Consider the following 27,771-nt stretch of genomic DNA (forward strand, 5'->3'; position numbering starts at 1 on the left):
CAAGATGGCGCTCCCTGCAGGGCAGGTCACTGTCCTCCGACTGGGAGGGTGCCGGATGTCTGCGGCCCCAAAAGGGTGCTGCCTCAGCGGCTCTCTCTCCTCACCCTTCTCCTCCTCCTCTTCCTCTCCTCCTTCTCCCCCTCCTCTTCCCTTTCCTCTTCTTCCTCCTCCTCCTTTTCTTGGGGGGAGGTCACAAGGGTGAAGGTGGACCAGAGAGGACTAGGAAGTTAGTGTGAGAAGGGTGCATCATGCACAATTCCCAAATAATCAATTAAATATTATGGTGAAAAAAATATGGTTTCTTAGGCCATGCCTTCATCAGTTACTACTAGAAAGAAAAAGGGTAGCCCTTCTAATGACTTAGTGGATAGTCACAAATCTATTTTACTATGTTGCCTTCCCCTTAACCATACTAGTTACTATCCTAAATCCCATATCCTGGGCCATGTGCAGTCTGGAGACATTCCATGAACTTTCCCTCTCTCTCTGTTTGAATGCCCAGATGAGTTTAATTCTTTCATGTATTCTCTTTTCTAAGTACAGACTTAAAAGGGATCCTCATTGTACTGGAAACATAGTTTTCCAAGCTCTATCTACCCAATCCTCTCAAGATGTCGGTATGAGAGGAATAGGGCAGAGAAAAGAATGTTCATGCTTCTATCACATCCATCAGCCTCTCAAGCTTTTACCTCCTTAGCTCTCTTTCCTGCCTCTTATTACAAATGAATGTTTTCAAGTTCTCGTATTTACCCACATCGTCCGAAAGAGTAACTTGTGCCTACCGGTAAAAAGGAATGTAATTACATTTCGCATATAATTGAAAACTGGATTGTTCATTACACAACTGCAAACCGCAATCAGTTGTTTGTAATTTGCCTTTGGATGTCACAGCAGCACCTTGCTGGAGACCTGTATAAGATGTGAACATTATTTACCTTGTCTTCTTTCTGGTGATGGTTCGTTTAATTATGTAACCATTGGACCAGTGTCAGATATTTAACATGCTAATGCTGATGCTCTCAATAAAGCCCCATGGGGAGCTGAAGCAAAATGAATATATGAGGGGTGGAGACTTCAAATAAAAATAAGAATAGCTGAGAATATGAGTCACTTTTTGCCACTGTGTCAAAACATCTAATCAAATAACTTAAGGAACTTTGGCTTATGGTTTCAGAGACATCAGTGCATGGCCACTTGACCTTATTGCTTCAGAGTCCACGCATGATGAGGCAGGATGCCATGGCAGGAAACATGTATCAGAGCAAACCAGCTCATGTCATGGCAGACAGGACTTAGAGATCAGTCAGAAAAAGACCAAAAACAGAATATTCCCTTCAAAAATCTACTAGTGTCCTACTTCCTTTGACTAGGCACCACCCGCTATAGTTCACTCAGTTACAAGTTCATCAATGGATATCAGTGAGTGAAATAACAGACCTTGTAGTGCAATCACAGCCCCAGTACTATCAGCCTAGGTGGAGTCTTCATCACAGAGACCCGTGGGGAGAAGTGTTTAAAGCACAACCCTGACCTCCTCTGTGTACTTGCAGAGTCCTCCAATTTTGGGTTTGGGCTTGTTTATTTGTTTGTTTGTTTTATTTTGTTTTGTTTTATGACAGAGCTTGAGGATATAATAACATTTAGACCCTTAGAGATACCGAGTTTAAAAGTTCAGTTTTGTACATAGGGAAATTGAGGCCCAGAATGTGAAAGAAATTCAACTTGGGTTGTACACTAGTCAGTGGCAAAGAAAGCATAATACTCCCAGATACTAATTTCTCTCTGTGGGAATCTAGGGGCCTTCCTCTGTATGCTGCAAAGAGATGGAGCAGGCATAAGCACCTGGTACAGCTAAAAGGTAGCGTTTAAGCTGTGGCTTACCTTACACAATTCACTTTAACATGCATATTGCCCTAATACAGCAAAAACAATGAGCATAAAAGGAACACGATGTGAATAGCAGGTTTGGTGCTCACTGTCATGAGCACTTGCTTCTATATAAAAGTGTTTCTTTCAATTTGTGACCCCAGATCAATCCAGAAGCACAGCATGTGTCAGTTCACACTGTGTCATGTGACACCCAGGTACTTAATATAACCTGACGCAGAGCGACATTTCCATTGCACTGCATTGCAACAGAAGGAAATAACAGTCTCTTTCACAAGTGGGTAATTATCTCTGCCAGCTGATATTGTTTTGCTATTTGCAGGTAGAAATGGAAAGCAGGTATGATCTTGAGAGTACATCCTTCAGAAAAATACCTACTGGGGTAAAGAATTTGTGGGAAGCCTATTTGATAGGGTTATAGGAGTTCATGCACCAGGAATGAAAGAAAAGATCATGTTTAAAGAAAGATGTATGCGTGCTTTGAGACGCAGTCTGCCTGGAAGGCAATGTATGGAAACTTACACAGGAAACAGTCTCAATGAAGTGTGATAGGCACTGCAAGCTGAGAGGGACCCCTTCAAAGTATAAGCCTTCCATACAGAGAGAGCCATTTAGAAGTTACTACAAGAACGAGGATAAATGATTTCACAGAGAAAAAAAAAACTATCCACAATATTACTAACACACATTTTAGTCAAATTAATTAGTAAAATCAGAAAGTTAGACTCTGTCTCCAAATACTGTCATACTCCAAGGTGCTGAAGGCCAAGACGATGATGTGTGAATCTTGGGATAGGGAAGTAATATAACCCATGAGATCATACTACATAATGAGACTCATTGATAAGAAAGAGAGTCTTCTCTTACCAACCACTTTAAAGAAGCTCTCAATTTTTGACATCAATAGGAAAAATAAACTCTAGACTTGGAGCAGAGAATGTTTTCTCCTGAGATGAAAAACCTCAGAACTTTTAATCATTTCCCTACCTGACTTGTATGTTGTCAGTCTTAAAGCTACCTGGGGGGATGGTACTAAATATTAAATAAAATAGTTAGTACCAAAATAATTATTTCCCCTTGAGTTCCAAGAACAGGACCTTACTATATAACAAATGTTGGTTGGATGAAATCACCAAAGGGTGATCTAAGGATAATGTGTTGAAAAAATATAGATTGTGTCTATTTTTGTAAATAGACTCGCTTACATTTCTAATTACATGCTATGATAGTGTGGTAGGGTAAAAATAACTCAACATGCTTATACTGAGAAGGTTCTTGCTTAAATAATTCATATTAGAATCTGGGCCAGGTTTTGAGTCTCAATAACTATGTGTATTTACATTCATGAATTAAGCCTGGACTGGACATTTGTCATACAGGAAGAACATCTTCCAGAAAGAAGAGTGCAGACTGGTTGTATATAGCTACAGGTATATGGACTATGGCTCACAAGAATACCTCTGCTTAAGCCAATGGTTAAGTGGCTCTCAAGCAGCTGAGAGTCTACGGGGATAGAGGTGGGATAATGGGTAGGTCATTAAAATCATCGAGAGAACATTGCAAACCATACCCACATCTGGATCCATTCTATACTTTGAGGACATAGCCTATTTCTTTCAGGAAATTACCTCAGAATTCTGATAGTAGGAGCTGGGTTTAAGAGCTTATATGTATAAATTGAAAACTTCCAATGTTCTGATATCAATATCATTCTTGATCCATCATTGAGAAGAAGTGTCATAAGTTAAGACGGTGTGTGAATTCTAGAGCAACAAATTAATTTTGATTCATCCATAAGTANCTACAAGCTCCTCTCTCTCTCTCTCTCTCTCTCTCTCTCTCTCTCTCTCTCTGTGTGTGTGTGTGTGTGTGTGTGCACGTGTGTGCTCGTGTGTGTGTATGTGTGTGTGTAGGGTGCTGCTGCTGAGGGTCAAAATTGGAGAGGCACTAAGGCACTAAGGGTGAGAGGGTGATTGATGGGGAACCTACTTCAGGCTTCTAAACAGGGAGGGAAAACTCTAGTCTACTGCAGTTCTATAGAGGATGCTTACAATGGGGCAAGGCCTGAGAGGAAAAAGGTGGTTTAGAGGACTATTAGAGTACTCCACATTACAGAGAGACATAGACAGATGCTAACAGCTTTAATTAGAGGAGTCAGCTGATGGCTAAATCTAGGTTGCAGTTTGTTTTGTTGATAATGTTTGGTTAAAACAGGATCATGTTCAATCTTTAAGAATTGCTAGGGATTGATTTTGTGTACATTGCTAGAGTAGAGAAGTTATTGCAGAAAATAAACTGCTCACTGTCTGGCCTTTACAGAAGGAATGTGCTAATCTATGGGCTATGGCAACGACTGGATAGGAAACGAAGTAGAGAATTCTGAGCATGATAGATTACCCATCTTCATTTGTCATTCACTAAAATTTTCAACCATAGAGTAAACAGAAGCATATAGTGAATACAATCATCTAAATATAGGATTTGTTAGTATTTTTCCTTGTATGCCCTGCTTATTTTTTCCTGAATTATATGAACTACAGATATTTAAACTGTAGACACATCTGTCTGATTAAAACCTTAATAGCTTGTAGGCCTTTTGAAGCTAACAAATTAATATAAACTCAATAACATTAAGTGGAATCATTTTTCAATTTTCTTATTTTCACTAATGCTTTTTGAAGCTTGTTTATTCAAACATGGTTAAGGATTTAGTTTAATAAGAATAACCTTTATAGAGTTCTTATTGGTCCTTTATGTTGGAATCATATCACAAGTAAACTCCAATAATTATTTCCTTGAAAATGCTTACTGACCTGAACAAGTCTGTATTATTACCCACTTTACTTAACACACACACATACACACACACACTCACACATCACCATTCAGAAAAATTACTTTGTCTAAATTACATATCTGTAAATAACGTATCTGGCTTTGGAATTCAGTACTTTTTTTCTATGATCCTTTATATGATTTAATTTAAAAGACTTGGTGCTACATTGTGAGTTGTGGAGGAAAGAGCACTGGTCAAAAACAAAGACTCTACCTTTTGGACCAGAGAACTGAGAAGTACTTACTAACAGAGAAAATATGACAAGGAGCAAGTTTTTGGTTAATCAGCAGTTCAGTTTTGAAACTTTTGAATGTGATGTGCTGATGTGACATAAATACAAATTTTAGAAAAAGCTCCATAATAGGGGCAAGATTGAAAAGGAATTGTGCAAAGGCAAGCTTAGAGGCCCGAAGACTAGGTAGTGTGTTAGAACTGTGGATGTGGAGAGACATGTTGGTTCTCATCTATTGCTGTTGGGAAGGCACTTGAGCTCCATTTGCTGCTGTTGAGGACAGTGAGGGAAGACAATCAAAAAAAGGCTAGAGTGCCCAGGACATGCGTGCAAGGCTGAGGACAATGGAGAAGGATTGACAAGCTTTAAGGGAGGCCATTTATATTTTTTTCCAAATTCACACTGATTTCTCTATGGCAAGCACATAATTGGTAAGGAGTGGAAGCAGAGCCAACTATTAAAGAAAGGATTTCACTGCTCCAGGTGGGAAAAGCCAAGCGCCTTAACTACAGCCACCTGGTGCTGGAGAAAGTAGCGAAGCTACTTTGACAAGGTAGCTACATTTTAAAGAATGGTTCATTTATTTATGTATTTTATGTACATGAGCACTATATTTGCATGGGTGCCTGCATGTCAGAAGAGGGCATCAGATCCCATTACAGATGACTGTGAGCTACCACATGGTTGCTGGGAGTTGAACTCAGGACCTCTGGAAGAGCAGCTAGTGCTCTTAACCACTAAGCCATCTTTCTAGTCCAACCCAAGATGGCTATAATTGAGACATCTCATTGCTACCTCTGCACCATTCATTCTTGGTAGGCTTGTGGCTTCTTTGAACAATAAAGTATGAGAGAAAAGACACTGTAAGTATTAAGACTCAGTCATCTTCTTGTCTGGACCACTAGACCTTGAAGCTCTGAGACGTTGTGTACGAAGGCAAATTACCCATATATCTGTATAGTGGTGAGGATCCAGATAGCCATTCCTATGGAAAGTCTCAGCTGAAGCCCCTTCTGCTGCCCCTCTCAGGCAAAAACCGTATAACTGATAAAGCCATCTTAGCAGCAAATCTTGCCAGCACAGGCATTTAAACCAGCCTGTTCTTGTCACTGCACTAGTCAGTTGTGATATTGATCTGAAAGGCTCCAGCTGTTCAGAAGAAGACATGTGCTGAAAATGTAGGAACATAAGAAAAGGTTTGTTTAATGTCACCAGGTGTAAGATGGCTTTTTAGTACATCCATTGAAAATCAGAATTAGGCTGATTGTAGAGACATAGAGATACAGTTTTTACCTTCAAAGATCCCAAGAGTTTACAATCTAAGAAAAGAAAGGAGAAAAACAACCAGAAAAATGAAAGACAAAACAAACAAAACCAAAACCAGAAAGAAGTTAAGAGTTGCTTCAGAAATCTACTATGAAAATGGTGAGCAACAGAAGTTAGTACTAGTGATGGCTAACTTCATGCAAATGCTCCTATAGTGTTTCCAGATTAAGTGGGAAAAAAAACCCCTGCATGCCTGTGTGAAACACCACAGGCCTATGAAACATAGAAACACACTGAGGCCATTTTTAGACATCAAGACATTAAGACTGTCCTAAAAGTAATATTTCAAGCCTCAAGATTTTGATTTTGAACCCATAAATTGGATTTCTGAAGTCCTTGCCTAGCACCTGTAAGACATAGCACTCCATTTAATTACGGATTGAAGATTGGAGGATCTGAGAACAAGCACTATAGAAGTTATCTTCGTTCTTCAGGAAATATGACTGGTTTTCAAAGGCAAGAGTATCATGGCAAAAATCAATGTTCCTTATAATCTTATAAATAACAGCAAGCACACCCTTTCTTTTCTGTTACAGTGATTTCTTCTTCACATTTTTTGTGTTTTGGTTTAGATTCCCTACTTGTGTTCAAAGCAAAGTTCATCTGGCAGCTGTACTTCTACACGCATGTAAGAAATGAATAGAGTGTTCTCTGAGACCAGTATCCCACAGCGACAAAGCAGCAGCAGCATCTTGTGGATTGTAGAGAAAGGCACTTTGGAATTTTTCTATGCTTTACCCTTTTTGACAGATAATGCGCAGCATAATGAGCCTGCTTTCTTGGAACGCTTCTTCCTCATCTTGAACTTGATTGCATTCTTGACCTAAATATATTGCTTGCTGTGGATGGGCAGACTTGCTGCTTTTCTTTCACTGTGACCCAGCAGCCTCCATTTATTAATTTGCATTTCCTAGGACACTCCAGACAGACAACAGTCCTAACTGTTGCTCTCTTTGCATCTGTGGTTGAACCCTCATTTTTGCTTGTGTGATAAGCTTCCTCTCTTCCCTCATCAGCACATATCTCTATACAAACCTGCCCCCTGTCCCCAGCTTCACAACTCACCCAAGAGAGGGACATGCTACTTGTCCTTGAGACTGCATCTTCTAGGTGCTCCTGCTTTGAGTGTGTTACATCGCTTTAAAAATCTAGTTAACTGACCTCCATTGTCAGCTGTATTTAATCTTCTTGCCTCAGACAACAACCTCAGAAACAAAGACTATGTCTCCTGAGTCTTGAAAAGTATAATGCTAATTTTTTTGTTCTACTCCATGCTGTCCATTTCCTTAGATCTCTTCCAGTAGACCTATCTTTCTTATAATGTCTTAGTAGCTTCCTACAACCCTTGAAACTTTCTCCTTCACACCCTTTCCTTCTTTGCAAATCTCAGACTCTGCCAAAGCCTGACTCTCCCAGTTCAATGCTCCAGCCTCCAGCAGTTTCTTTCCTTTATCCTGTTTCCAGACACCCTGAGCTGTGCCTGGGCCCAAAGACTTCTGTCTAGGTCATCCATGGAAAATAATGAATGGATGGTTTTCATGGAGTTGTTTCTCCTGTCTCAACTCAAAATGAACAGTTGAAGCATGAAGCATGATCCTCCCTTAAAGCCATTTCCCTTTCCTGACCATGACTGTGCTTTGGGGTTGCCTTTGACTTCTCCTTTCTGTCACCAATTATGTGCTTGAGGCACAGAAATCCACACTAATATTAGCATAAGAAAAAGTAATTAGGAGTGCACACCTGCCACACATACACATAAATCACATAGTGCGTTCTCGGAACCAAATCTGAGTGATTTTTGGATTATTTATTGATTGAGCACAATACATGCTCAGCCTCAGATTGCTGAGAGTATACATTAACAGCCCTTTTTGGAGTTCTTGCCTGGCATCCTAATAGAGGTTACATTGTGGAGCAGCCATCTTATTTAATAGCATAAAATTTGGGATACTCCTTTCTTCTTACCCAGAAGAAAGCAATGTTCAAGCCCCATTAATTGATGTGTTTTGATCAAGAAGAAGCCAAGGTTAGCACAAGGCTTATTTCCACAGTGACTAAGTGGAAGAGTCAACACATCAGTCTTTTTGAGCCCACCACAGAACTCTCATTTCCATTCTTCTATCCCACAACTGACACCCTAAGTAGCTCAGATTCAAATGCAAATGCAAACACAAGAATCCAGACACACTTTGAAATCAATAACATCGTTTTGTCAGGCAATTCATTTAGTATTTCTAAAAAACCAGTGAAGTTTAAAAAACAAGGGAGTTGAAAGCTTGCTTTCCTGTTCCTTGAGTTTTAATGAGCCTACGCCTCACTCTGGGACAGAGAAGCCCTCATTATAACTTGTCAATAAAGCGTTAGCACCCAAGATGGATGGAGCTCCATCATTCAGGCTAATTTTCTTTCCTTTTTCCCCCATCTGGACATAGTTGAAAAGTCTTCCAATGGGAAACCTAGCCATTTATTTGAACTCCTTTCTAAATCATAGACTTAGCTACTTAAGAATAGCATACGACTCTCATCATGTCAGTAAAGACATTTCAGGCTAAGACGCTTGATGCTGGGATATTATGTGCTCATAACCCTGATGTTGCCTGTCCTCTCCCGCAAATAAACTCCACATGACTGTGCCAAGAGGTGAAAAGGGCCCAGAGAGAGGGCATTCTTTACTGCCTGATCACCTTTGTCCTCCCTCTCTTACCCATACTTTGCAGTTGCCTGGGAACATCAGAGACAGCTTTCTATTTTGCGAGGGTGCTTTGGAGCTAGAGATGCGTGTGGAGCTGGTGGGGAGAGCAATGCACCTGGACTTTGCACTACAGCATCTGTCTCATTTGATACCACCGCTCTTGAAATCTAGGGCAAATGTGAAACAAAGCAAAGTGCTAGTTACACTGTGTTCCTTGGCTATCTGATAAGGTGGTTTCACATACTATCATAATACACAGGGTAATTTTCATTGCTTTGAATTACTACATCTTGATGATCATTATATATTTCTATTATATAAGATTTTAGGGGGAAAAAACCCCATGTCTACCCCTCCTCACCCCAATCTGCTGTCTAGTCCTAGATTCAGTCTAATCTAGTACATGCTATGGACATGCAATCACAGAGCACTTTGCATTCCACAGATTCTGAATGGTGTCCCAAATGGGCTCCAGTAGTAAGATTCCGTCTCTTTAGGTGGATCTGGTCATTTCCAAGAGCCATTTATAATAGTGCAGTAGAATCAGAACTAGAATCATTCATGGCTTTCAGATTCTACCAAATCCATGGCCTAGGAAACTCTACAAATGCATCAATTTAGCAAGTAGAAATTTAGTTCCCTGATCCTTGTTATAAACAAGTGTTGCATATCAGACACTGTATTTGGCAACTAGTGCATAAAGGAGAATATACAAGCAGAAAATATGCAGATTGTATTAATTTTTCAAATAGGAAATGAAAAAAAGTGCTAAGGGGAATGACTAAGAATTCTGGGATGTCTTGACTAAAATAATTTTCTGTTGCCTTTGTCTATATGAATTGTACATAATTGCATATGTCAGGGATCACAAAATTATGCCCAAAGTGTAACACATTGCCATATTAAACGTTTTGAACAGAGGAGACTGAAAGGCTTCAGAGGTAGCCTCACAACTGCACCATTCTTAGGAAGTATAGTTGCCATTTTCCAGGGTGCATCACAGAGAGCAGTAGTCCTTAGCTTTTCCTTTCTTTCCTGTCTAGGAGCTGGCCATAAAACAGTTGTCTTAGCTACTTTATAAGATAGCAGATTTTAGGACCTTCAAAGTGTAGGCCTTGAATTATATATAGAAATGCAAAAAAGGCCAAACAAATAAGCCTGGCTAGTTTTCCTTCTTCAGCTCATTAGCATAAAGCCAAATTCTTTTTAAAACTCAAATTTCAAGTCTACATAACTTTGTATCCTTCACTAAATATAAGTTAAAATACAATTACCACCCACAGAATTTTTATGTTTTCATCTGCTTAGGTATTTGTGTGTGGGCATGCTCATTGTGTGTATGTATGTGGAAGTATGTGAAGGTATACCTTGCAAGTGTATATGTATGTTCACAGAGCCCAGAGAACTACCATTGGGTGTCTTCCTTAATCACTGTCCACCTTCTTTTTGAGACAAGTTCTCTGAGTGCACCCAGAGCTCACTAATTTAGCTATATTAGATGGACAGCAGACTCCTGGGATCTACCAGTTATCACCTTCCTACTGGGTGGGGCCACAGGCATTTACTACCATATCTGAATTTTTACATAGATACTGGGAATCCAAACTCAGGGCCACAGGCTTGGGTGATAAGCACTTTATCAACTTAGCTATCTTACTGTTTCTTCATTTCTAAAAATGTCTATATCATGTAGAACCTTGATTCAATCAATGCATCATCCATTTTCCCTTGTTAAACTATCATTTGTTTTAGGGACTTAGGTTGTGAACCCTTTGATGGATGATGACACATGTCACAGTTTTCTAACATTGCATAGGTCAGACCACTTTGCATGGACAACATGTGTCTTTGCAACAGACATCGCTGCATAATAAAGTGCTTATGTATTTAATGTCAACATATGTTTTTTGGTTAATCATGCAGTACTTGCCACCAAAAATTTGATTACATTTATCAGAGTTGGAGAGTGTATTTGATTGCAAAAAAACCCAAATTCAGCAAGGCCCTCTCCGTTAGTTAACTTTGAAACACCATCCTGGTAGGATACTTTCTTGGCTTCGGGCTTTCTGCTTTGCTTCATTCTAGAAGCAATGGGTTTTCTAGTCAAACCTGTCTGTGTTAAAATTCTGAGTCAGATTCTTGCTAGTGTTTAGCCATGAAGACATTACTTGCCTTATTATTTTTGAAATCTGAAAAACAGAAAAGAAAACAACCTAATTCCCAAGAATATCTTGGAATTTAAACTGACTAATACAAATGGAGAATCTAATATAAATGATCATCAAATTTCAGAGATTCCTTTTTATCATATTCGCTCTCTGCTTAAGAAAACATGCAAATGAAAATACTCAGGTTCTATGAAACTAGCCCTGTAATTTTGTGTAAGCTGCTAAAGCCTACATTTCCACCTGAACAGTAATGGCAATTACCTATGAGACTTTCAATATTCCTTTCTCCTCTAGCAGTCTATGGTTGACTTAGCTGCTTGGAATGACTTTGTGAGCTCTTGGGCATGACAGTCACTATGGATGTCCCGCAGGGTCTAGACGCACCCTACTTCCTGTGCAGTACCAAGATAATGCTGTGCTTCCAAAAAGGGGTTCCAAAGACTGTAAAAATGATGTCCCAGAAGGTCTGGTAATGATTTGTTACCCAGAGTTTTAAATGGAATATGTAACTGCTGAGGAGGCAAAGTCTTCTATTAACCCCATAGGGGTTCTCTTAACTATGTAGAACTAAAGAGATTGTCAGTCAAAAGAGATCTTAATTCTAGGGTTTATTCAGTTATGCTTCTTTTTTTCCTCGCAAAGACGCTGAAATAAAAAAGAAAAGATCAAGCATCTTGCCATTACTGCTCAAAATTTCTGTGAACTTGTTAACCCTGTGGTATTCTCAGAAGCATTTGAAGTGCTCATTACAAAACTACCTTGAACATAAGCACTTCAAAACTCCTTAAAGGCATCATAAAATCACACACAATTTCAGTTATTTTTCTGCAAAGAAGCATCATGTCAGACATGAGTCAAATTAACCAGTGCATTCTACTAGCCACAGAGGCTCGCATCCCTAGCACTCCTCTGTTCTCAGCGCTCTTTAATGCTGTTTGCATTTTCATGATGTCTGAGGGGAAGGGTCTCAAGCATTCAGGATCTATTACACCAAATTCCACTGGCTGGGTCTTTGTATTTTTCAGGGTAAAAGTGAGCTGATATTCTTTTGGCTTTTCCTGAAACATGCAATAATCAAGAGCAGGATAAGATTTGTGAACCCATATGGGATTTTTTTTTTAAATCATACTTTCAAAATTCAACCCACAAAGATCGCCTCTATACAGTACTATCCTGGCAGGTGCATAGTGTGAAAAAACAACTGACTGTTTATTCTAAAAGACTTGTCTAAAATGCTGCTGCAGTCTCCCTTTACCAGCTCCAAGATCTTCAGCAGATGCCTAAAATCCTGGGTAATATCAAGCCCTCTATAACATGCTCCCCTCCCTATACATAGGCATTTGTTATTTCTGTCACTATTGTGATAGAATACATGACAGAACAATGGAAGAAAATAAGAATTGAATTGGCTCATGATTTAAGCAAGGTATCTTTTTGGTTTGTTTTTTGTTTGTTTTGAGACAGGGTTTCTCTATGTAGCCCTGGCTGTCCTGAAACTCACTCTGTAAACCAGGTTGGCCTCAAACTCAGAAATCTGCCTGCCTCTGCCTCCAAAGTGCTGGGATTAAAGGTGTGCACCACCACTGCCTGGCTTTGGGTATCCCATTCTTTATCACTAGGACTGTGAGGTGGCTGGCCACTTCATGGCAGCAGAAAAAGAAGTAGTAGAGAACAAGACCAAAATTGGGGCTGGGTCCCTTATCAACGGTTCACTTCTAGTGAACCACCTCCACCAGATAGGCCCCACTTCCTTAAAGGTTCTGTAACCTTTCCACAGAACCTTGTGATAAAGGCTAGTTTTAGAAACACATGTGGTTTTCAGGGGCATTTTAGATTTAAACTATAGTAACATTCATACCTATAATAAAGTTTGCTTTATAAATTAATCATGGTCAAAGATTAAGAAATTACTACTAATGAACTACAACTATTAAAAAATGTGTGCTAATAAAAGTTTCATGGATATGGTCGCTTTTTCTCAAACTAGTTCACTGAACTCTTATCTACTGTTTTCCTTCTCCTCCTCTTTCTTCTCCTTCCCCTGCTGCTTCTCTTTCTCCTTCCTTCTCCATATCCATATCCATCTCCTTCTTCTCCTCCTCCTCCTTTTTCTTTTCTTCTCTTCTTCTTGATATGATATCATATGACGCCATCCGTGAATGTTAAAATGAAGGAAGGTGAATGGTAAGGGCATTGTGATATTGCATTAGGCTACCACATGAAGGTCACTTGCACATAGGTCTTGCTAGACTGTGACAATTGATCAGATAACTAAAAAAAAAAAAAAAAAAAAAAGCTACTAAGTGATAGGTGTCTAGTGTGCATACTGTGAATATGTTGAGTCAAGCTCCATCCTAGATGAACTGGAGAGCAAGAGAGAGATCTCATCATACTACTGTTATGGGTTGAGTATAAAATGTTCCCCCACATGTTTGTGTTTGACCATTTGGTCTTCTCTTAGTAGTGGTATTTTGGAAAGCTGTAGTAATTGTAGGAGGTAAGGACTAGTTAAAGGAGTAGATTGTTGAGCAGTGAAATTTAAAGGTGTTATACCTGGCCTGACTCCTGGCATATCTGCCCCCCCACCCCCACTCAGAATTTTCCTGGCAATGTGTTTTGGGACACCCATTGACTGCAAGTAATTGACACCATAGAAAGTGACAGTAGAGGTGCACATGGATCATTGTAGTTTACAATAGTTTATTACCAGTCTGTGTCCCAAGTATATGTTCAGTCTGACTGAATTCAATTTGGATTTGTTTTTCTTCTAACCAACAACTGTGCTATGAAGCTGTGACAGTAGTGGCCAGTTTTTTTGTTTGTTTGTTTTTTTTTTTTTTAAATTACCAGCTTGAAAGAAAAATAGAGTTAGTTGGAAAGAAAGAACCTCAAGCAAGGAACTACTTAGATCAGATTGGCCTGTGGGCATATCTGTGGGGTGTTGTCTCAATTGTTGGTGGGTGGAGCAGAACTCAGCCTACTAGGGAAAGTATCATTCCTAGTCAGGTAGTTATGAAAGATCTAGCTGAGCATAAGCCAGGGAGTGAGCAAGGAAGCAAGCCAACAAGCAACATTCCTTCACACTTTCTGCTTCATTCTCCTGCCATAAGTTCCTGCCAAGGCTTCCCTTGATAATGGAATGTAGTCTACAAGACTAAATAAAGTCTTTACTCTTCTAAATTGTTCTTGCTTAGAGTATTTTATCATAGCAACAGAAAGCAAGCTAGAAGAGAATTTGGTGCCACAGGTAGAGGGTTGCTGTAATAGACCTGATCATGGACTAGAACAGGTATTGATTTTCCCAGAGCTTAATGGTTTATTCTGTGGGATGCTTAAATAAATGCAGACAACGGAGGATACTAAATAAATAGATACAATGCTTGTGATATTTCAGAAAGAAGAAAAGACTTGTTTGGGAGCATTTTATGATATTGTGGCTTAATAATATATAGAAGTGAAATCTACTGCTTGACTGGGACAATGCATTTGTGACTAGAAATCACTTATGAGTAATAGGAGACCAGAATCATGGAAGCAAATGTTCTGGGGAATATTTCTTAGGATCAGCACATGCTGTGATCCAAATAGGGCCATGGCTGAATCTCATGTTGTCACTGATTTTGGTGAATTATGTATGCGATTCTCCCACATACTACTGGATCTGAAGGCTTGAGAGGGACATGGAAAGCAGACGAAGTTTAGTACCATGTGGCAGGGTTTGAGTCCCTACAGAGAGACACTGAATGTTCTTTGGTGAAGGTGAAGTCTCAGTTGCAGTATAGACTCCATAATCAAAGGAGTAATGGAAAGAAGCTCAGATTTGGCATTGTGTGTCAGTGTTGGGGTCAAGAGAGACCATTTGTACAGTTGCAACCCTCAGATGGTGTGGATGCTTCAGAATGATGGAGATACCATTACCATGGGTGTCTACCAAGGATAGATCTTTTTTTTTTTTAGGACTTTCAAAGTTGTAGACTGCTATATGTAATACTATTAACATAGTATGGAGACAAAGTATTATGGTTTAACAGTGATGTCTTTGTGCATCAAGATGACAAATGTTAAATTGTGCTAATTAGTTTTTTTTTATTGAAGTTTCTCAAACTAGGGAAGAAGTTTCTCACAAGGGAATAAGTAACCTTGACTGAGGAATTGCCTAGATCAGATTGGCCTGTGGGCATGTCTTTTGAGGCATACTCTTGATTTCTGCTTGATGTTGCAGAGTCCCTCCCATGGTGAGCAGTACCATACCTAGGCAGGTAGGCATGGGCTGTATAAAAATCTAGCTGAGCATGAACTAGGGAGCATCCACTAAGCAGCATTCTCCTATGGGCTATGCTTAGTTCCTCCCTTACAGTTTCTGCCTTGAGTTCCTGCTCTGAGTTCCTTCAGTGATGAATTGTGACCTTAATGTGTAAGGGGAAATAAATTCTTTCCTGCCCAAGTTGCTTTTCCTTGTTCTGTTTATTACAGCAACAGAAAGAAAACTAGTTCATTGACTAAGTTCTTCTCTAAGTCTCCCGAGTTGACCTGTGCTACGAACCCTCTCTAGTCATATAGTCTACATGCATCCTTCATATCTTAAGAGGGCACACCTTTATTTATGAAATAGTTTCACACAGCGTAAATAATACTCAAGTGTCACTTCAGTAGGCTTTTCTCTCCAATAATGCAGCTTAACAGACTTTGGTCTGTGCTAACAACATACCCAGTCCTTTTTTCAACCAGCTGTTAGACTGCTGTAATGAAATCCTTTTCATTGTCTTTTCTACTTGACATGCAAACACTGTGGAACTAAGAATGTGGTCTCTGCAATTTGCTGCTGTGCCATCGATGTTTAGTACAGTATGACATCAAGTTTGTTGATGAAATGAATATTTTGGTTGGCTAACTGCCTTTAACATTTTTATTCTGAAAATTTACACTTAGGTTCATCAAGTATCACAATTTTTGTTAGATAATTATCTATGTATCTAAATATTATGCAAAACAATATATGTAAAAAAATTGGTCTTTGGGGGCCTTTGTTTCTAAATATATCACCAAGATTGTACAGTAAAAATATTTTAATTTTTGTTTGTTTATTTGTTTATTTCAGACAGTGTCTCACTTTTAGTACAGGCTAGCCTCAAATTGGTGATTCTTTTATCTTAGTCTCCCAAGTGCTGAAATTACAGGTGTGTGCTATTACACACCTTACTGAAATTTTCATTCATTGTGTATTTCAGGGCTTCAGCAGGGTTACTGTCATGGCCATAAATGGTCTTGTATGTAGTATACATTCCATCTATCTTTCCATGAAACTCATAGAAATTAGCCACTAAATCCCATGTCCTTACAGAAGCAGTGGATATGAACATTAACAGAGTCTCTACTTCAATACCTTGAACTTGCCACTTGATGTTTGTAAAGATGTTTGTAGCTGTATGAAGATTAAAGCATATTAGTTATTGGTTTTGTTGCTTTGGGCCTTTCTAGAATGAAAATACACAGAACCTATCTCCAAGTCTCAGGAATAAATATGTGCACTCAAGTTTGGGGCTGGGGATTTAGCTCAGTGGTAGAGTGCTTGCCTAGCAAGCGTAAGGCACTGGGTTCGGTTCTCAGCTCAGAAAGAAAATAGTTTGGTATATTTGTGCTGATAAACATTAGAAAAATGTGTAGTATTAGTTTAATGAAATGTAAGTAAAAGGAAAACAAATTCAAATCTCTGAACCATATAATTTTCTATCTAAATCATTCCACATAAGGAAATGTATCTGTATCCTGAAGCTTACACCATTGTACCACCAGTTCTGAACTCCTCTATCTATTGATGTTCACTTTTATCTTTTGATATTCTAACCACCTTTCCCACACATGTATCTACACAGGCAATAAATCCTCTCAATGGTCACCAGTAAAGAATAAGTCAGGGGCTGGTGAGATGGCTCAGTGGGTAAGAGCACCCGACTGCTCTTCCGAAGGTCCAGAGTTCAAATCCCAGCAACCACATGGTGGCTCACAACCATCCGTAACGAGACCTGGCGCCCTCTTCTGGAGTGTCTGAAGACAGCTACAGTGTACTTACATATAATAAATAAATAAATCTTTAAAAAAAAAAAAAAGAATAAGTCAGTTCTAGAAAGGAAGGCTGAGATTTCCTAACTCAGTGGTTTTTATTCTTTACAACATCTTAAAAATCACACAAGAGAGTTCATAGAAAATTCACAAATCTGGGTTCTCAAAAGTCAATTAAACCAAAATCTCCATGTTAGAGGGACAGGCTGGATATTAGAATGTTTCCATATGCCACCGAGGCAAGACTGATAGCCACATAGTACAGAGTGCTTAGAACATAGAAGGTGAGGGTTAATGATGGTAGCAAGGAGAAAAGACTGGAAACATTAATAAACCTCTGGTAGGTTCTTCTAATCCCTGTAAGGAGTTTGACCTTTCTTCTCGTGGCTAGTCAAATAGTAATCAAGAAGTAGCCATTGCATACACTAGCAAGATTTTGCTGAAAGGACCCAGATATAACTGTCTCTTGTGAGACTATGCCGGGGCCTAGCAAACACAGAAGTAGATGATCACAGTCAGCTATTGGATGGATCACACGGCCCCCAATGGAGGAGCTAGAGAAAGTACCCAAGGAGCTAAAGGGATCTGCAACCCTATAGGTGGAACAACAATATGAACTAACCAGTACCCCGGAGCTCTTGTCTCTAGCTGCATATGTATCAAAAGATGGCCTAGTCGGCCATCACTGCAAAGAGAGACCCATTGGACTTGCAAACTTTATATGCCCCAGTACAGGGGAACCCCAGGGCCAAAAAGGGGGAGTGGGTGGGTAGGGGATTGGGGGGTGGGTATGGGGGACTTTTGGGATAGCATTGAAAATGTAAACGAGAAAAATACCTAATAAAAAAATAAATTAAAAAAAAAAGAAGTAGACTAGGTGATTTTCAGTATTATTTTTTATTATAGAAAATAAACTGTTGGTAAAGTCATCATTTCTACTCTACAAGTGCCAGAACTAATGGCTACCCAACTCTTATTATTGTCACCTAAATGGAGTCTTTTGCAGAATATAGTAATTTTAAAAAGATAACCTGTTCTCTTAGGGGACATTTAGAAGCTGACAATCAACTTCTGCATCACCAAGGTATTGACCTCAGTAAATGGCCAAAGCTTTCCTTGCTTTGGAAACAGAGGCTGACAACAAGAATAGGCCAGGATTCCAGTACAGTTATGTGTTGAGTTGAGTTGGACACTGCTTGTTAGAATTTTTACTTCAAATAATTGTTAAAAAGTATGCCTTAATTTCCAGTCTATTTCTAGGCCATATTGTGGGTGTAGCTTCCAGTGATGTGACCTCTAAATGTAGAGTTATATGTGCCTGTGCATAAAGGCACCTACAGAGACATTCATTTATTTATCACCGTGATCTCTTGAAGGGCAAAGGAATATTACATGTTGAAATTGGGTGAACTGCATTTGGCTAATCTCTTTTCAGGACCACTGGAGTTCACTTTTCTTAATAGTAATAATGCCTATCATTTACATGGGTTTGAGAAAAGAGTCTGGTAGGCATCAGTCAGTCTCAGAAGCAGCTGCACGGGTATAGGCAGACTTCTTCCAAATGCAAAGGAGGCCACACATGTGGATCTAGTTCAGAATATATTCCCAAATCCCATGTGCTGTCTATTTAAGGGCTAGAGTCTTATCTCCCCCATGTCCAGCCAATGTCAGCTTCCTTTTCATCTTCCTGATGCACGGCGAAGCAGCACATCTGTCGGAAATTCTATTTGCTTTTCCATTGTCATCTGGAAAAAAAGGCTGCTGCTAATGAAGGTGGTGAATTAATATGGATTACTCACGACTAAATATGATGGATACTCTCAACAAACACCTGCACCATTACAGCAATTTTCTGAGCCCAAATGCTGTTTTAGGGAAGATATAAGCTACTGTAATTGAAGTCTTGGGGGAAATGTGACCCTTTATGCCTTCCCTTGAGCAGAAATTATCACATGTTGTTATGTTGAGGTAAGCATAAAATTTCAATTACATATTGGGATCTGAAACTGAGAATGCCCTACTTTGCCCTCGTTTAATTCCCTGGCGATGTCAGCTGTTTATCCCTTCCCTTGCTGGGTAAGAAAGGATTAAGGATTTAAAAAGAAAAAGAAAAAAGAAAGAAATCACTAAAACCAAGAAATCTTAATCCATGTAATTACTCTAATTGGCTAATGGGAGTCTTTTCTCAATAGCAGACAGTTCCGCACAGTTTACGGACATGTGTTTATGTTTTGAAAGGATTTGGTGAGTGTGGTTCACTTTTCTGTCTTTCACTACATGGGTGTGCAGAAAACATGGCTCAGACACTTGGAAAACTGGTGTAGCCCTTGCATTTTCCTCTACATCTCTTCTTTTCATTGAGTTTCCACCCCACTTGTTTGTTGAGATGATGCCTAATGAAGTATTCATTGATGACAGCCTCGTCACTAATAAAACATAAATCAGATTGGGCTCTCTACATAGCATTCACATGTTTGAAGAAGGCAGCAGTGTGCACTGGTGCTTGTTTCCAGCTGTTTTCTTGTCATTAGCTTTTAATTTCAACAGCTACCTACTTGGGCTGCCCCTCTCTTTTCTCAGCTCAGGTATTTGTGCTGTTATGGTGATTGTCAGTTCTGTTCTGCTTGAAAGGTTTCCGTGTACGTTGCTATGGTTACAAGTGCCGGAATTGGAAAGAAATGAAGGGGGTATCAAGGGTTTGACGTAGCTGTGATGAAGGCTTAGTGCTGAAATGTTAGCTATTACTTTGGCGGAATCTATGTTATTTGACAATGAATCCATTTTAATAGAATATTTAAATGCATTTGTGAATATATGGCGCATCAAGGTGGAAATATAGGTAACTGGATTTAAAGCAAATGAATATTTTAAAACAGTTTTGAGTGTATACCCTATGGGACACTTGGGAACTAAATGAGCACTGTAAGTGTAATATGTAGACTCACCTAAGTAATATGAGCAATTTTATTAGCTCTCTGCAGCTCCTTAGAATGCCAGCCTTCTCTTATTTTCTTTGTTTGTTTTCTCCTTTTCCTCTACAACAGAATGGAATTCAGTGAAGTTGCTATTAAGGAGATGAGCACTGTAATCATTAAGGTGTCTGGGGAGATAGAACTGATGGTGAAGCTTCCCCAAAGTCCACTTGTCTCCTGCTGGAAATGTTAGAGAGCTGCCTGGGGATTGGTTGCCTCTGCCTTTCCAATTGGGGGAACCTGAGGAATTCTGAAGGCTCTGATGCCTTCTCTATGTAACTAGTTAGTCAAGACACCGATCTCTTTCTAGAATAGCTGAAGGGGCTATAGCTTCCAGTTACAAGGGCCACTCCTCTCTTTAAGCTCCCCTCTCTTTGGACCTGCCATCTCCAAAGGCTTCTTCTGCTCTGTCCCCACTCTCACGGTTCATACTCCACCGCTTAGTTTGCTACTCCTTTTATTAGTTGACTCAATAGAATGAAGGCACCTGTTTCTCTTCTTTAAAAGACATTGGATTTTGAAAAGTCTCCAACTAATCTTTCTGCGTTCTTCCTGCCATGCTTACAATTGCCTACTAAGTATGTGCTCTACCGTGGAACCACAATTTTAGCCCCTTTCTGTTTTCTACAGAGGAGGGCCCCTTCATTCTCATTCTTAATAAGATGTCACCAGAATGCCAGACTCAGATCCTAAGTAGTTCTGCCTTCTTCAGGATACTATTACTTAAAAGCTGTGGGTGTCAGTGTCTTTATCATAAAACTAGATTAGTTATAACTAGCCTACAATGGTTTTCTCAGCTACCTAAAACACATCATATGATAAGTAGATCAAGAGATGCAGATCTCACAAATTCTCTGTGAAACACTTGCAATTCATAGATGTCAACAGTCTCAGGGTATTTGGCAAGCACATGTGTTAGATGGTGTACAAATATTTGCTTTTACCAAACAAATGTTTGTTTTCTACTATGTGCTAAGCTCTGGGGGGCAGGAAAGGGAACAAAAGAAATGTGGACCTTGTTCTCATAGTGTATATATAAAGGGAAACCAAGCATCAAGGAAGGCCTTATAATGATGGGTGATGAGAGTTAGCAGTTCTTGCAGCCCACCGTTTTTCAGAACTGTCTAAACATGTCATCTCATGGAAACCACCTGTATAGCCATAGCAGGGATTTCGCTGCTCTCTGAAGTGTTTTGGGTCTACCCAGACAGCTAGAGGAATGAGGAAAGGTAGTTGGCCTTTCAAGAAGGACTCCCACAGAGGGCTCAGGCTAGAGGGGTCATGTGACTGACAGCAATAAAAGTTTTACTTAAGCCAGAGTCTGGCTGGGACTTTCTCGCTTTTACAAATAACACAAAGGATCTAATTCTCTCTAATAAGCAGAGCTACCAACAGCGGTCTGTACAATAACTTTTCGAAACCTGACCTTGTGACCCACAGGCCATCCTGAAACCACTGCAACTCACTTCCCCTTTCTTCTCCATCACTCAATAAACATGCAGCCTGTTCTATTGTCCTGGGGAAGAGAAGGCCCAGAAATAATTAGCAATCCCCTCTCTGTTCTGCAAAACTTACTCAAAACATTGAGCTTTCAGGGTCTCTGGAAAGACTAAGCAAAGATGATGTCCTAACCAGAGCGATTAGATGACAAAGAGCCTGCCAGAGCCCCCTGAATGCAGACCAGTCCTCAGCATTCCTGGAAGGAGGTTATTAAGCAACTGCCCTCGTTAAAGAACTAACTTTTTTCCACACCAGAGGGTTGTCCGGTTATAACAGGACTACGAAAAGTGACGGGGACAAGGCAACACTTTCACTGAAAGATTTCGAACTAGGTTGTGCTAGTGTTTCTACTAGGAAAGGAAAGGTTTAGAAGTCACTATGCTGTTGTGTCAACTTCGTTCAAAAGCCCCAACACATAGGCTAGTGCAACTCCTTGCTTTTAATCTGTCCTTGCAGCAATTTCTGAGCAGTGATCTGGACTGGAGGGCAACAGGAGGTGCTGAGCATTAGACAAATGACATGACTGTGCTTAGAGTAAGAGACAAAGACAGGTCTGGGTTGGATTGGATTAGAGAGGAATCTGGAGCAAAATGTGGTGTCTTCACAGAAGCAGAGCATTAGCTCCTGGGATGGCAAGGGCTACTCCGCCCGCCCCACTGCCCCGCAGCAGTAGCTGAGTAGAGAGATTGCTCAGCAGTTAAGAGCACTGGAAGCTCTTCTGAAGGACTTGAGTTCAATTCTCAGTACTACATGGTGGCACACAACCATCTGTTACTCGAATTCCAGGGGATCTGACACCCTCTTCTGGCCTCTATAGGTACTGCATGTACATGCAGGCAAAGGGCCTATATACAGTTTTAAAAAGATTAAAAACACAGCCTCTAAAGACAGGATATCCGGGTGGGTGCAAATTCTCATGACATCATTCTTTCCTGCTATGTCATAAAAGTCAATTGTAGTTTGTTCACCTATCAAATTATTATCATTTTAATATATCAATACTTTAAAGTGCTACGGACACACAGAGTATATGTGTTGTATTATTTTCTCTTGTTAGTATTTGAAATATGGTGTGTCATTTTCATGCTTCGAGTTCATCTCAGTGAGAATTAGATATATTCCAAGTTGTCAGTAACTACATGTGATGAGTGGCTGCTACATTGGTTCATGCCTGATTAGTAGCTCTAGTTTTGTGCCCTGCCAAACCACTGCCGCCTGTTATTGTGCTCTCTCTAATATTGGTGAAGTTGAGCTTCCTGCTACTGATAGCTAATCAGTACTGGAACATGTACAGTGTCTCATACCTAATGGTATTCAAACATTAAGGGTCTAAAAAGGCAGTGTTAGGTAACTGGATGATTTGAATATTATAAAGAGATAGACACTGAAACCTCAGTGACATCATTGTCCTAACTGACCTTAAGATTGTGTCCAGACAGCAGTATGAGCAGATATTTCCACAGCCTGCTTGGCTCCCTTTCTATGCAGGGCAGAGTCTGAGGAGAGAGGATGAGAGAGCTGTCTCAAATCCTCAGCTTCTGTTAAGTAAAGGCTTTTACCTTTCTCTTTGCTCTGTCACAAGAAGACCTCATAGATAATCAGAAAACATTTCTACTCCAGCCGGATGTGTGCCAAAACCCAAGCATGTGAGGTACTACTGAGTGAAGACTGTGGGGTTTTAAGCAGGAAAACACAGGACTGAAATGCCTGCACTGCCACTCGCTGGCCATACAATCATGAGAGTGCCACAGATGCCCACTGTGTTTCAACAGCAAGAAGGCAAGAAACCAATCCAAAACCAAGATAAAGCCCCCAATGAACATTTTGTCTTTAAGATGAGTGGTGGTCATACTTAAGGGATAGTGTGAGGATTAAGTAAAACATGAAAGAAGCACATAGTTTGGCTTAGAATCAGTGCTTAATAAAGGCTAGCCTTTATTCCTATTTCTTTTAGATAAACTACAGATGCTTTATGACATCAGGTGTCTCAGCTTAGTGAACTTGGGATAAAATCAAATTCGTTTCCTTTAAGCTTTCCATAGCTTTTTATGTTAATCTGTTAACCTTCCTTGCTGGTTGATATCCTTGTCCAGAGCAGAGCTGTTCAGAACATTCATTTCTACCTTTACTAAAAGACTGTTCTATCCATGGCATGGCTGAGTACAATGTAAGTCATCATGGAGAGAGGCCAAACGCACGTTTTGGCTCTATCCTGGCCTGTGTTACTGTCCAGTGAGATACAGTACAACATAGAAGCTTGAGTTCCAGGTACACCTGCTGTTCAGAACAGGACAAGTGAACAGAAAAGTGGAACAAGGTAGTGTGGTTTATCTGAAGCAGAGTTCTAGACAAGCTAAATTAGAGCCTGACATCTAAGAAGAGGTGACAACAAGGCCATGGTTAGAGGTCAAGATAGGTCACACTTCCCAACAGGACTCTAGTGAAACTTCTGTACTACAGAAGTTATAACTGAAGCTTTGTGAGGGAAAGGGCATCTTCTCTCAGTCAGTAGAAGTCTAACTATACATTAGCAGCTGCAGAGAAATGCGTGGCCAAGGTAGTATGTTCTAACATGTAGGCCCATTGTCATCTGAAATAAAAAGACAGATCATGCTGTCTTTTACCTGTTGGGTCTTTTGACATTAAAATTCTGGTTCTTGGTGTTTTCTTTGGTCTGCATGTTAGGAATCCACTAACTCTGTAGAGTCATTCTATATAATGTGATCCTGACTTGTCAGTAATGTTCTTGCTGGATACAGCTGTCATGGGCTAGTGGCTAGCTTAATGAAAGACTGATTTCATGCCAAGTATCTACCTGCTGTTCAGTAAACTCTGGTATCTGAGTGTGGAAAGAAAAAAAAGATAAAATTATGTACATGTGGCAAAAAGAAATCATGCTAACATGGCTGATTGGGGTTATGTTGTTTGAAAAAGCTGTAAGACAAAGTAGCTTATAAGCAGATGGGGCTATGGGATTGGCAGAGATTCATCCTTCAGCATGGAACTTAAATGAATGAATGAATATATAAATAAATCATAAATATAAGTAGGCTATGAACCTTCATACAAAGGAAAATACTGTTACTTATAACAACATTGAAGAACTCAGAGAACATTATTTTAAGTAAGCCAGGATCATGAAGAAAAGCACTGCATGATCTACTGTATTTATGGAAGAAAAACAGACAGACAAACAAAAAAGATCTCATAGAAGTAGAGAGACTAAAAGAAGGCAAGAAAGGGGATAGATAGTCAAGGAGGAAGAAGCCTTACTTAAAAGAACTAAATTCTGTCTTACATAGAAGTGGGAATAAAATAGTCATAGGAGGCAGATGCAGGGAGATAACTGGGTGGGAGGGGGGATGGAGAGGGGAATGTGGGGTTAAGGATCAGGTGCAAGGAGAGACAGGAAGGTTGGCCAGAAGGCCATGAGAATGGATGGAAATCTGCAACTGATGGGGATGGGGAAGTGAGGGCCCATCTCATGGAAGTGCCAGAGGCCTAAGATTGGGGAGGCACCCCAGAATCAATGGGGGAGTGACCTTATCTGTGACTCACAGCATTGGCGATGTGGAACTTGAAGAGGTTACCTCCTGTAGCCAGGTAGAAACTGAAGAAATGGCCAACCAATAACCAGCCCAACTTGAGACCCATCTCATGGGCAAGCACCAATTCCTGACACTATTCATGGTACTCTGTTATGCTTGCAGACAGAAGTCTAGCATGGCTGTCCTCTGAGAGACTCCACCCAGCAGCTGACTCAGACAGACACAGACACGCACAGCCAAACAGTGAATGGGCTTGGGGAGTCTTAAGGAAGAATAGAAGGATTGTTGTCCCTAAGGAAATAGGAACTCCACAGGAAGACCAACAGAGTCATCTAACCGGGACCCTTGTGGCTGTCAGAGACTGAAACATCATCCAGAAATCATAAATGGGCTAGCCTAGGCTTTTCCGCATATATATAGTAGATGTGCAGCTTGGTCTTCATGTGTGTCCTGAAAAACTGGAACAGGGACTATCCCAAAAGCCTTTTCCTGTATGTTAGCTGGGCTGCCTTGTCTGGTCTCAGTGGGAGAGGATTTGTCTAATCTGGGAGAGATTTGATGTGACAGTATGGGGTATACCAAGGGGGGCCTCCACCTTCTAAGAGAATAATGGGATGGGGTGGGGAGAATTGTGGGAGGAGGTGATCAGGAGGAGGGGCAATGAGCAGGATGTTAAGTAAATAAATTTTAAAAATTTAAAAAAATTTAAAAAGAATGAAATTCTGAAGATCAACTGCACATATGGGAACTATAGTAAATATACCAGAAATTTTACAATTGTTGAAAGAATTGATTTCAAGTGGCACACTATAGCAAGTGGTGAGGCCTATGTTAACTAGATTAATTTAATCAGTTCACAATGTAAATATATATCAAGACATCGATTATACTCTATAACCATGTATAACTAATAATAGATGAATTAAAATAACATTGAGCATTTGTCTGTAGCCTTTGTAACTGTGTATATCATGCATAAAGTCCTCAGACTTACACTATCTGACACACTTGGTTAGTGGAACATATTATTTGTTCTTGTTACCTGTACTGTATGCTTGAATCCCATCTACTACTATTTATTCTCATTCTATAAATGCATAGAATTGCATAGACAGTGTGTTCTCCCAAAATCCTGCAAAGCATGGATGACAGTTTCCTTCAAGGCCAAAGACTAGCATTCCTGTATGTCCAGCTAGGGATGTTCTCCTCCTGCATCCTGTCAACCTGGGTTACACAGGCTTTGAGATGTGTTCACTCACTGGGGAAAAATAAAATAAGGAGAGAGAATCTTAAATCAGATGCCCTTATGTGGATTGGTTTTAATTCCATGTTGATATTCAGAGCCTCTTTCCTGTGTCCCAATTCTGTGAAGCAGACCAACTCTGGATTGGAACGAGAAAGAAGAGAAAGGAAAGGTGCCATATGACTCCACACAATCATCTACGATCTGGAAACATAACAATTCTTAACATTTTTTAAAAAGCTAAAAGTTATACTTTCAAAAATTTAAAAATAGTATCAATTTATTCCTTCATTTGTGAAAAGGCAACAGAAAGAACAGCAAATATAAACAATAGAAAACGAGCAGGCTTATCATATAGGTCCATCAAGAAATATTAGAAGTATGTCTTTTTTTTAACATTTTCTTTAATATTTCTGGTTCTATTACTTAAAAAATGAAATAAAAATGTTTTCCATTGACTTTCCAAAGATATCTCCATTCTTAAACCCAAAAAACATCTTGTGGGGTCAACAACCCTATAGGAGAATCAAGAATATGTACTAACCAGTACCCCCAGAACTGTGTCTCTAGTTGCATATGTAGTAGAGCATGGACTAGAAGGCCATCAATGGGAGGAGAGGCCCTTGGTCTTGCAAAGATCATATACCCCAGTACAGAGTATAGGCAGACGTCTTCCAAATGCAAAGGAGGCCACACATGTGGATCTAGTACAGAGACCAGGAAGTGGGAGTGGGTGGGTTGGGGAGTAGGGCGGGGGGGTGTCCACATGCAATTCTTGGTATTTAATAGATGCTTAGGGGACTTTGGGGGTAGCATTTGAAATGTAAATGAAGAAAATATCTAATAAAAAATGAAATGAAAAAAAATCTTACAAAACAGTGTTTTCCCTATTAAACTCTTTCTCAGTGGTCACAACAGAGCTGCCCTACTTCAGTCAGTTATGTATCTAGCCTGAACATAAGGCTATCTTCAAGGCAAGGTCATCCTCAATACAGGGCAATCTTACAGTAGCAGAGACAACACTTGTGAGCCTTTCTCAAGTCCTCCTTAAGGGGACCAGAGATAGACTTAGATGGGCTTCCAGCCAAATTGGACCAGCTTGGCATTTGTTTCATGAAAGCTTGGTGTTGTGATAAGGCCCTACTTGAGGCTTTTGCAAGTTGAGCCAAAGTCTTTAAGTGGCTATAGCAGGTCAAGCCAGAAATGACAGGAACAAGATGCCAAATCTAAAGGGGCAGGAACAAGAAAGGACCACAAGCCAGAAACCAAACTGAATTGAACTACTTCTAATACTAAACACAGAATAA

The sequence above is a fragment of the Mus caroli genome, chromosome X, assembly GCF_900094665.2.
Source record: "Mus caroli chromosome X, CAROLI_EIJ_v1.1, whole genome shotgun sequence".
NCBI lineage: Eukaryota > Metazoa > Chordata > Mammalia > Rodentia > Muridae > Mus > Mus caroli.